Below are 11,204 nucleotides of genomic sequence, written 5' to 3'. Positions count from 1 at the left end.
TGACCCCTCTGGTCCAGCGTGCTCGCTCAGACCAGAGGCTGCTTCCTCATTAGCAACAATAAATTCAAAGCAGATGGGGAAATCGCGCTCCATTCTCTGATCCAGCTTTCAAAGTCCTTTGATTTCGGAATCCCTCAGCTGCTCTTTGACTTTCCTCGCCTGTCAAATTCCCTGGCAAGATTGATAGGGTCTGGACAGGGGGGACATCAGTGCAGATTCTGGTACTGGCTCTCTCCCCTGCTGAATCTCCCACATCTGACCATGTTAATTGCAGCTCCTCTCTCTGCCTTTGATGTAAAGACTTGCTTTGATTTTTTCCTATCCTTCTTCCATCACCAGTTTATTACAACACTTTGCAAGGGTCAACGGCCAACTCCTTGCCATGTCTGCATAGCTTCCTTTATAAATAAACAGCTGCCTGCGTGTCACGAGGCCAGGCCAGAAACTGCTCAAAGTTACTGAAAGGTTGCTTAGAGAGTTCTCTGTTTTTTCCACACCATAAGCCGAGAGGCATGAAGCAAGGGAAAGTTTAGAAAGAACAGCAAAACAGCACCTAAGCACGAAAGTCTCTCCACAAATGACGCCCCGGCAAATGTACCACGAGGACAGGGTCAGTGAATGAGTGTGATCTCTCATCTCTCCACATCAAAGCTGGCAGAAAGCTGGGCTGATGGTCTCCACAGACCAACTCCAGCAGGAGACTGATAAAAGGTCATTTCTGACGCCTCTTTCTCTGAGCTGGTACTAAACACTTCCCAACCCCGTGCCCCTCTACTTTTTAAAATTATTAAACAAAGTTATGTTCCCAGGTTGCCAGCCTGGATCTAAATTTTTAGCCAATTTCTACTTGGCAGTGGGAGAACAAATGATCCTTTCCCTTTTTTCAGCAGCCTTTTACATGTTTGAAGTTTCCTTGCCTGCCTCCCCTCACAGCATCCAAGGCTGCTTGAAAGGGCGCAGTGAAATTGAACCGCTCACACCCACCTGATGAACAACGCTGCCTCCACTTTGACCCTGAACAACCTGCAACCTCCCACGGGTTAGCATTAGGCTGCAGCCCCAAGCCTTTCTTGTGCAGCCTCTCCAAACACACAGCAGGCTTTACCCGCACAAACCATCACGTTTTAAGCTGCGTGCTGTGTAGTTGTTAACAGACACCTCCTGCCAAAGGCGCTGAGATGAGAAGGTTTTGCAGAGAGGACACAGAACCTGAGTGATTTACATTGGCCACGTCTTCACTGCCTTCCTGGACTCCAGCTCAGCTCCCAGGCCCACTGCACCTGTCCTACGGACATCCCCCAAGCCTTTACCTCAGTGAAAGGTTTTTAGCAGCACTCCTCTCTGCACTGCAGAGGCTCCTTCTCACCTGCCATCCCAGAGGGCAACCACACGTCCTCGGGGAGCTGTGCAGGAACACTTCTGGAAGGCTGGAGAGGTCCCAGCTGTTCTGGAGTCCTTCTGCATGGTCCCATCCCTTTGCAAAGGCTCTGGAAGACCACAAAAAGGTTTGTCTAAGAAAGGCAAGCTTAAATGAAGAGGTTAAAAGCCATTGCACCACACCCAAACCTCTAGGAAAGCCTAGGCAACAAAACCAGCCTCTAATACCATTCCCTGGAGGTTTTACCACACTCAGAGCTGGGGAACCAAGAGTCTGCTAAAGCATAGCAAAATTCACTTTTAGGCATTACTGTGATGATTCCCTATTGTTTCCAAAGAGGTGGCAACACTTCTTACTAATTGATGGCTACTTGGATGCCTCAGCTGCCACTGTGCTGCACGTGGCAGGCAGCGAAAGCAGGGGTAAATCGGAGACCTCGCTTTAGCTAGAAGCCAGCTCTCCCGTCTCTGTCAGCAGTATTGGGCTCATGATGCACACATCAGCAAAAAGCTAATTCCTTGTAATGAAAAACAACCGTGCCTTAATTGTGCTTTGGCCTAGACATTCAGATTTCTCGGTGCTCGATATCCCAGCTTTTGTCCTCAAAACCACAGCAGGCAACCTAAGTTTTGACACAGCCTGTCGGGAGGCCGAGCCTTAGTGCTGGTGTATTCAGCGTGCACAGGGCAGCAGCACCCTTTGGAACACACTTTGCAATTCCCAATCCCGTGGGTGCTTTGGGAGATCTCCCTGTTGTGACCCCTCTTCTCCAGAGGGCGTACGGACAATGCGGGCATCTGAAACGCCAGCCAGAAGCCACTGGTCCTGTCCTGCTCCCGCAGCTCAGGCTGTGGCTCCTCTCTCTGCCTGTGAGGTACGGGAGGATGAAAGCCGGACCCATCGCTTCTTCCTCGCTTTCACAGAAGCTGAAATGCTTCAGTTCTCTGCCAGGGACTGCACAGCAGTCTGCGTGATTTCAAGGCAGGGCTAGCTTGTTGTTTCAGTCCTCTCCAGAGAGAGCAGTGGATGCTGTGCCGAGGACAAGAGGAATTTGCTCTTAAGTTACATATTTATTATTCAATAAACCTAGCAGAAAGCACAACGTGATACTAAAGTTTCTCTGCGAGAGTGAGCAGCTGTCACAGTTGTTTTGGCATGGAACTGAGCTGCAGCAAGCTGGGCCATCGGGGCAGCCGGGGCTCCTATTTATTTCCTCTGTGGGAGATGTGATCATAACAATTGTAATGATCAGAGAAAAGGGTGCAGGAACAAATCAGGAACTTGCCACAGAGCAGGGGAAGGTGCAAGGTGATGCTTCCAGGCAGGCTGCAAAACTGTCCTTTGATGATCATGGAGGCGCTGAACACGGCTCTGCCTTCCTCCACCCGTCGGGGTGCAACGAGGCACAAGAGACACGAGGAAGCCTTTTGTTCACAGCAAACAAAAGCCAAGCAAACAAAACAGATTTCTAGTCCAGCAAGACAGAACAAAGAAAAATTTGGCTGTGTGCTAATGAGGGTGCTGCGGAGACTTCAGCCAACAGAAGGGAACAATTAATTTTTACTGGCTGTATCACAATGTCAGATGCTGAAATAACAAAGCTCTGGAGATGTGCTTGTCTTGACTATTGATTTGCTTGTCACCCTGCGTGTAGCTGAGTGCAGATGAGGGAGGGGTTAATTTGGAGCTAAACGTACTTTTAAATCTCATTGTTTCCCTCCCAGCCTTAGTAGCTACGCCTGAAACAAAGGTGTCACCTCACCTCACCTCTTCCCACCCTGAGGAATTTCATCCTAGTCCGAGCGAACCACTTGTAACTTCCCAAAGTGCCCAGCAGCTCAGAAACTGCCTCCAGCACCGTGGGAAGGGCCAGCAAAACGGGCTGCAGGGAGCTAGGAAAGTGGCCATAAAGGGGAGATGCAACAGCATCTGGGGTGAGCAGCAACAGCATCCCTCACGGGCTTCCCCACTACCTGCCTTTACCTTGGACTTGGAAGTAAATTATTTCTTGTCATTCTGCCTCCTCACGGAGGTTCATAAATCTTAATACATGGCTCACAAAGCGCTCTGCTGTCTCCAGAAAGCAGAGCTGGAAGGCCAGCACGTTGCAGTACCAGCCTGCCCGCTGGCACGGAGTAGGGACAGCCCAGAGATGGTGAGGAGGGAGCAGGAGAGGGGAGGGAGGGAGGCAGCCAGCCCAGGAGCCATGCTCTCCCAGCCCTCTGCTTGACTCCGGGAGAAAGATACTCTGCCTGCTATAACACCGTCTAATATCCAGAGGGTCACAGTTTTAGCACTTGCCCCAGGCCTCCCAGAATCTCTAGCACAACATTTCAAATTGCATTAGTTTGGGAATGGAGGCAAACAATTTTTTTTCCCCCCAGGCGATGTTAAAATAGAAAGTAAACAAATGTCACTGTGAATACACGCAGCCCCCAGGACAGCGGCGAGATGCACAGACACTGCCTGACCCCCGTGCTTGGACAAGCCTCTATTTCCCTATCTATCACCCCAACACTTTCAGGACAGAACAAAACATCTCTTTTTAATATCAGATTATGAAAAATCATCAAACACCTTCCCACTTGCATGCTGGTCCAGTTGGTGAATAACACGAGGAGTGGTGGTGGTTTGTTCTCAGTTTTGCATCACCTTCCTTCTCCCAACCTCCTGCATGATTTGCTCTGTCTGGCTGTTTCAAAGCACATCTTTATTATGTACTTTTACTCTATTCGGATCGCCATCTGTTTGTTTCATTAGCTGCCTCATCTGTGGGGTGTGTGTATTTAGCAGGGCATTCAACATTCAGCAATTAATAGCCTTGGAAGCAACATCATCGACTGGAAAATGACAAAGTGCTTTTCTTTGACGTTTTTCAGAGACCTGCCTAAAAGCACCCCAATGCCAATTTCTCGATTCTTTCCCCTCCTCTTTTACCTTTAACTGAGAATCACTGCTCTACTTGCAGACCAAAGAAGAAATGCTTCACATGTTTCAAAGACAGGCTGGTAAATAACCAGGCTAATCCTCGATGGATTCACTTATTTATCCGAGTGTTCAGCTCTCAGAGAAGCACGGTGTTCCTGCTGGACACCATCCCAGAATCACCAGCCCTTCTATCCCACCTTCACTGGGGTCAAACCTAGCAGCGAGCGCTCCGGGCTGGCGGTTCACGGGCGGGCACTCATTAGATTAACGAGAGGGCCGTCACAGCCCATGGAGAAAAATGCACAATGCCATAAAATAAGCAGGCATAAAAAGGGGAGCATTTTTCAGCCACAGTGCCAGTGCCACACAGAAGACAAAGGATGATTTTTCTTGTCTCTTGCAGGGAGTGCAAGGTTGCAGGGACGTGATGGCGATTCATTGATCTAGGAAAAGATCCGAGTCATTTCTTGCTGACCCAGATGGACAGCAATGACTTCAGCCTCATGTCCATGTGCCCCCTTGTAGCACAGGATGAAAAATAAACCCGGCCTGCGAAGGAAAAGGACACTATTGCATTGCATTTGATTATATTGGATTGCATTTGATTAGTGAGGGCAGCCTGACTGCCGGGGAAAAACAGAGATCAGGCAGATGAGAAGCATGAAGTGGCACACAGTGATTTGTTTCTTCACTGGGCCATTAACTCAGCAGTAACCATCCCAGATGTTTTATAGTTTCAGATCCTGGATTTGAAAGGTTCTTCCTTAGGCTGTGACTCCTAGACTCACCAGACTAGAGCCGAAGCTATAATTTCCTACCGGATAAGACAAGACACTTGAAAAACACAAACACGTCGTAACTAACATGCTGATAATCAGCCTGAACCCGGGCTTCTTACAGAGAAGGATGCTCCCACTTCTATCTGCACGGGCTGCTGACTATGACAAATCCCTGCATTAAGACAGGGTAAGCAGTGCCTCAACCCCCAGGGATGCCTGGTGCTACCAAGCCATAGCTGATGTACTGCTGGGAGACACCTCTCCAACCTGCTGCCTCTGAAGAGACGCTTGCTTCCTTCCCACAGGCCACCTAAAGACAGGACAGGCAGGATAGCTCTGGTGGGACAGGAGAACCAAGCAGCTGGTCAAGTCACAGCAGTGCAGGAGCCCAGACCAGCTCCATTGCTGCAAGCCAGAGGACAAAACCCATTGTACAGGACAGTACAAAATCCATACAAGGCTGCCTCATCCCCTGTTCTGGTAGAACCACGGGCAGATGTTGGGCTGTGAGAACGTCCCAGAAAAGTTCAGTGATGGTCTTTAACTGCCTGAGTCACCTTCTGTCGGCAGGGCACTGCCCAGCAGTCCCGTAAGCAGATGTAAAAGGACTGCCATGGCAGACCGCAGCCCTCAGGCTGAGCACGTGCTGAAGCACCAGGTCTCCACCACGGGGCAACGCAACGGGAAGCTGACAGAGATCTAGCCATGGGCCCAAGTATGACAAGAAATTCTTCAGGGCCTCCTTCATTAAACTCGCAGAATAAACAGAGATGGGGGCAGACAGACCCAGTGACACTTCCCTAGCAGAAGAGGGAAGGCTCCCCACCACCTCTGGGGGCCCTTTGTAGGCCTCTCACTGCTTGGCTGGCAGTGGGAAGTCAGTTGCTCTTGGACTGCAGCACGTTCATGACAACATTTCATGTTAAAGAGCAACAGCTCCAAGCTTTAGGAGATATCACAGCCTTAACACCACCTAAATCTTACTTCTCCCTTCCTCCCTCTCACTTCTTCCTCTTTCCCTTTGGATCTGTCACGGTCCATTTGGTAAAGATGAACCACTTTGCTTCTGTTTAAGGGCATGCTTGGATCCCATGACATGGTGAAGGGCTTTCAGACTGGCTTACCCCATGTCTCAGCTGCCATACGCAGTCACTGGAAGAGGAAGACGCCTGAAACCCTCAGTGGGAAAACATCCAGCGGTCCATGATCTTCTCTCATGCTGATCTTGTCTCAGTGACCTGAAAAATAAAAATCCCAGGAGTGATTAATTACTTAAAGGCTTTCTTACTTCAGAAGTAGGGCAGCAGGTCACAATCATCATCAAAAGACAACTCAGCACAGCTCAGCAGGGCAAGGGATGAACCAGTTGGAGGTGATTGTCTAAACTCAGTTCTGCCTCTGCTTCCATTGAAAACAGCGTCTGTTTCTTCGAAAGAACATGAAGTCCTCAGGTGTGCCTATGCAGTCACACTTTGGGTCACTCAGACATCCTGGCACCCTGAAGCTGCTGGTGCCACCCAGCACGCCACGTGGCAGCACCAGCTCTGTGGGGCCCTGACCCACAACACCCACCTCAGCCCTCGCTGCTGCGTGCCGCACACCACACCTGACCTGTGCTGGAAACTGAGCTCCTCTGCTTGCTTCATCAGATTAATACACACGAAAAATGCTATTGGCACACTGGCAGGCTCTTAATAACGAGTAATAGTTGCAACCGAGGCTTGATTAACAAAGGGAAGGGTTAATGTCAGCATCTGTGTGACTGAGACTGCGAACAGAGATTAGGGGAAACACCCATCGCATCTCCAAGCTCCTGCCTGCTTCATCTTCCTTTTAAACAGAACCTTTTTGGGACAGTATTTAGGCAATTGTGCTCATTACGTTATTGTATTTTTTTCTTTGTCTTTTGCAGACCACATTTTTTTCTTCCTCTGGTCACCATCACCATGGGAAATTTGCTCCTAAGCTCCTGTTAATTCTTTGCTTGCAGTCTTTAATGGCCCCGATCTTGCAAGGCTTTTCATTCATCCAGCCACCACCAGGCCATGAGAGCACCGGGGCGCTCCCCACCATGCCCCTTCCTCCAAGCAGAGATAAGAGCGCAGCGATTTTAAAAGCAGGAGGTGAGATGAAAGCGCCTGCTTCAGATCAGACACTGCTGCCATTCCATAATTAACTTCACCTAAATTTTCAAAGGATAAAAAAAAAAAAAAAATCCAGAAATCATTTCAAACCACTCTCTCCCCCACACGTTAGTCATCTCATTCTCACTACTGGTATCAAGGAAAGAAAGTGGGGACTTTCTTCTTTTTCTTAAATAATATCACCAAGCCACCCTTCAAAGCTCTATCTTGAGCTCATTTTTCAAATGTCAGCATAAAAGGCAGCCGGGTCGCTCTCTTCTCTCTGTAGTTTCCCATATCACTTTGGGCTACCTATATAGTTGGGTTAAAAACAACATCTCCTCCTCCTACTTCCCCCCTTGCTCCCTTTCCAATGGTGTAAAGCAAAAGCTGGCGGCATCAGTCATCTGGCAAGGTGTTGCCCCTGCACCCATAACCCTACGATTCACACACAAAGTGCAGTTTGCATCTATATCAGCGTTATTTATGGCGTGCCACTTGCAATACACCCTAGCTTCCTTCTGGGAGATGTTCACAGTCCGTTCATATTTGTTAACCTGTGGAAACCTCCCAAAATACCTACTCAGGATTAATTGCAAACTTATTCTAGAACAGAAGCCTCCACGCAGAGCTATACAGAATAATTGTTTCAGTAAGTCTGCAAATATAAATAATGCAAACAAGTACCTAGAGGTTAGGCAAAAATACAGAATTTAAATTTTTGTTTCTACTGCTGTCCTAATTTTTCTGAAAAAGAAGAGAACTTGAAAGAGTTACCTGCAGGTCCAGACTTCCCTTTGTCTTTTTTCTTAAATCTGCAAGCGATACGCTTCTGTAAAACTGAATGGATTCAGAAGATTATAAATGGCTGGATCAGACAGCACACCCAACGGTCAGGAGGCTGGATCTTGGAAGATGACAGTTTTGTTGTTCCCCAAACCAATCTTGTTATCTGTCCCTGTTTCAGATGTTCTCACTTACAAAAGAGTGCAAATCTTTCTCACACCCCTGCAATAGAGAAAAGAGGAGTCAGCTGGTAAGAGTAACAAGAGCAGTTAGTTGCTTGAGAAGCATGACTGCAGCAAAGAAGCCAGAGGATTTCTATCTAGCTTCCTGAAGGAAGGTGACAATCATTCCAGAGTTATTTTCACATACCAGACAGACCAAGATGTGCTGCAAAAAAACAACCACAGCTCTCACAGCTGTGACTGCTGTCTCAGCACCAGGCCCACCAGGGCTCATAGCACAGGAACTTCGAAGCCTGGGGCCAAGCAGCTTCTGGAGACAGGCTTTGCTAAGGAAAACCTGCTCCATCTCTCAGGTGGGCACGCTCTTTTCTTTCTGTAGAAGCTCAGGTACTGTATTATTTCACCTAATCCATGTCTTAACCAGCATATCTAACATGACACCTCAGAAGCGGGTATTTAAGCCAGCTCCATTACTTCTGAAGCAGAGCATTCTCCAAATCCACTCTGGATAATTCATCGGTTCTGCTGGCTCCTCTGCTCTGCACAGCCTACCAGGGGATACCAATAAATGCAGAACCAGATGCATGAAGAATTTTTGCTCTCACCTTTGAATCATATTTGAGTAAACAGAAAACAGCCAAATATCAATGCTGTTTTCTTAGTTTGCAAACATGTTTACCGTGCAGCATTTAAATACTTCTTCACGTACAACAGGTAGAATATAGAAACAAAAGACAAGTTGGAAACACCAGTTTTCATTAAACATAAGGGAAAAATCCTCCCACATATAACGATACACTGGAAAGACAGCCTTCTCCATTGCAAATAAATCCTCTCAAATGTACCTGCTATCTCCTTGTGACCTGAATCAGGATTGTTTCAGTGAGCACATCCATGGTCCACTACAGCACGAGGCCACAATACACAGCAAAGGCTATATGAAGAGCACTGCCCCTCTCTAGAAAGTATTGTGCAGTAAATTTTGTACTGTCCCTCTCATTGCACATTCAGCAGTCACAGGAGATGGTTCATCTGTGATGTGAAAAATTCAGGTCTCTCACTTCATAAGTGTTCCTATGCATGGAGATGTATAACCCCTATGGAGGTTTAACATGTACCAACCAACCAACCAGATCTTCCTCTCCCTACCCCAAAGCTGTGCAAGCAAGTGCTACTTTGGATGCATTGTTGAGCAAACAGCGTTTTCTAAGATAACCCTGTCACAAATAAACGAGAAGAAAAATCTACTCTGTCAAATAAAACATCATACTTCTTCATCACTGTGCTGTGACATGGCTCACATTTGTCAAGGAAACAGCAGGTATTCCACACAAATGCGACAGACCACTCATTCATTCAATCAAACTGACACTGCCAGGGTGCTTTTCTTGAAACGAGCACTTTTGGGTCAAACTAGACTATTACCCCTATTGTTCTTACACTGATGAAGGCTCTTGTGGTTTTGTGCTGAGAAATGACCACACTTAAATTTGAAGGAGTTACAGGCTGTGGCATTAAGTAATGAGATTTTGTTTTGTTTTGTTTTTACCTCAAGGTGACTGGTATGAATTAATCTTAGGTGAGATCTACTGAGGAAAAAGTACTTGCCTCTACACTGGCTGTTGAGAAGAACATAGGCATTGACGGTCCCAAATCAGTTCTCAGTGAAAAAAGTGGTCTTCTGTGTGGTCTTCAGCAACTGTAGGACTGAAACTCTTTGGGTGCACTCCCACAGAAATGCTAAGGGCCGGATCAGCAGCAGTCCCCTCCATGTGGCCTTAAGGAACTGTTGGGATTTTGGGAAGGAAAGAATCACATTTCAGTTTAGCTATTCACACTATGTTTTGTGGATAAACAGAAAATTTAATTCCCTAGAGAGATCAATCCAGTACTTTTCCAAAGGGCTTTATGCAATATGCATACCCTCAACTCTCCTTTGAAAAGCGCACTTGAAGAGCTGTGAATTTCCACATGAAGACGCCTCTACTTCAAGTAATAACAGCACATCATTTTGGACTATAGCTCCCCAAAAGGTGAAAAGCCTCTTAGCTCTCTCACCAATAGATAACCGAGGCTGAAAGATTAGGAGGCTGCCACAAATCAGCAAGAAAAGACGCCATAAAATCACTGCTGAAATAAACTGCATATTTAATTTTTGAGGTGTAAAAATTAAGGTCTTTAAATAAATTGGAAGCAGAAAGAATAAAAATGATTAATCAGGGAGCTTAGCTGGAGAGCATGCTATTTGTTTTCATAAGCGGCTGTCTTCTGAATCAACATTTCTGAAGCGTAGCCCTTGCTGGGACATGACTGAATGAGCCGGCTCCAAGCTCCCCCCCCGCAGAGGACGCATTGTGGCAGCATCAACAGATCCTTCTCCCTTGCGGTGCTGGAGTGAATTCTGAATCCACCGCTCTTTATTTTGGGGGCAGTTTGCCAGTGTCAAACAAAGATTACTGTCTGAGCATTTTGGTGAGGGTATGTGACTTAATTAACTGGGATAATGATAAAACTGACATGCCTTTGCCAAGGTAGAGAGTGGAGATGAGTCATGGAAGTGAAATATGTCAGCCTCCATATTCTTTTTGAGACAGAAATATTTTGACATGGTATTTGGAGCCATTTTCTTCAGACTGTGAGAATAACTTTGTAATAGAAAGGGTATTTCTTAACGCTAGCCCTCTGAGAGGAGTGTGGCTAATCACGTACCTCGGCAGGAAGAGTGGCTACGATCCAGACACAACGTGGGTCTGGGCTTGGTGGGCTGAGCAGTTCCCACGATGACGGCGGTGCTCGCAGCAGGCGTGTGCTGGGGGAAGCGCCCCGATGTGGGACTCCAGCCAGACACAAACCCTCCACAAAGCGTCTCAACTTGATCCTGGCTCACGTGGCTGGCACGTGGATCGCGGAGCTGGAGATACACAGGGATGTTGTACCGGGGGTGCACGTGGTGGGAAAGGGGCAGGCAGAAAGAGGGGGGTAGAAGCTAATGCTAAAGGCCCTGCAGCTCTGCTGATAAATCTGTATG

The 11,204-nt window shown here is 47.4% G+C and overlaps 1 long non-coding RNA gene across 1 annotated transcript; it reads right to left on the bottom strand.

The window, feature by feature from the left end:
- Window positions 1-8,210, bottom strand: LOC137857751 (uncharacterized). Its single transcript, XR_011097261.1, has 3 exons — window positions 7,986-8,210; window positions 6,210-6,323; window positions 1-1,487 (listed from the first exon to the last, which is right to left on the bottom strand). It is a non-coding gene; the product is annotated as an uncharacterized lncRNA (long non-coding RNA).
- Window positions 8,211-11,204: the final 2,994 nt, after the last annotated feature.

The sequence above is a fragment of the Anas acuta genome, chromosome 5 (assembly GCF_963932015.1).
Source record: "Anas acuta chromosome 5, bAnaAcu1.1, whole genome shotgun sequence".
Taxonomy (NCBI): Eukaryota; Metazoa; Chordata; class Aves; order Anseriformes; family Anatidae; genus Anas; species Anas acuta.
This window is presented reverse-complemented; position numbering and strand designations above follow the sequence as displayed.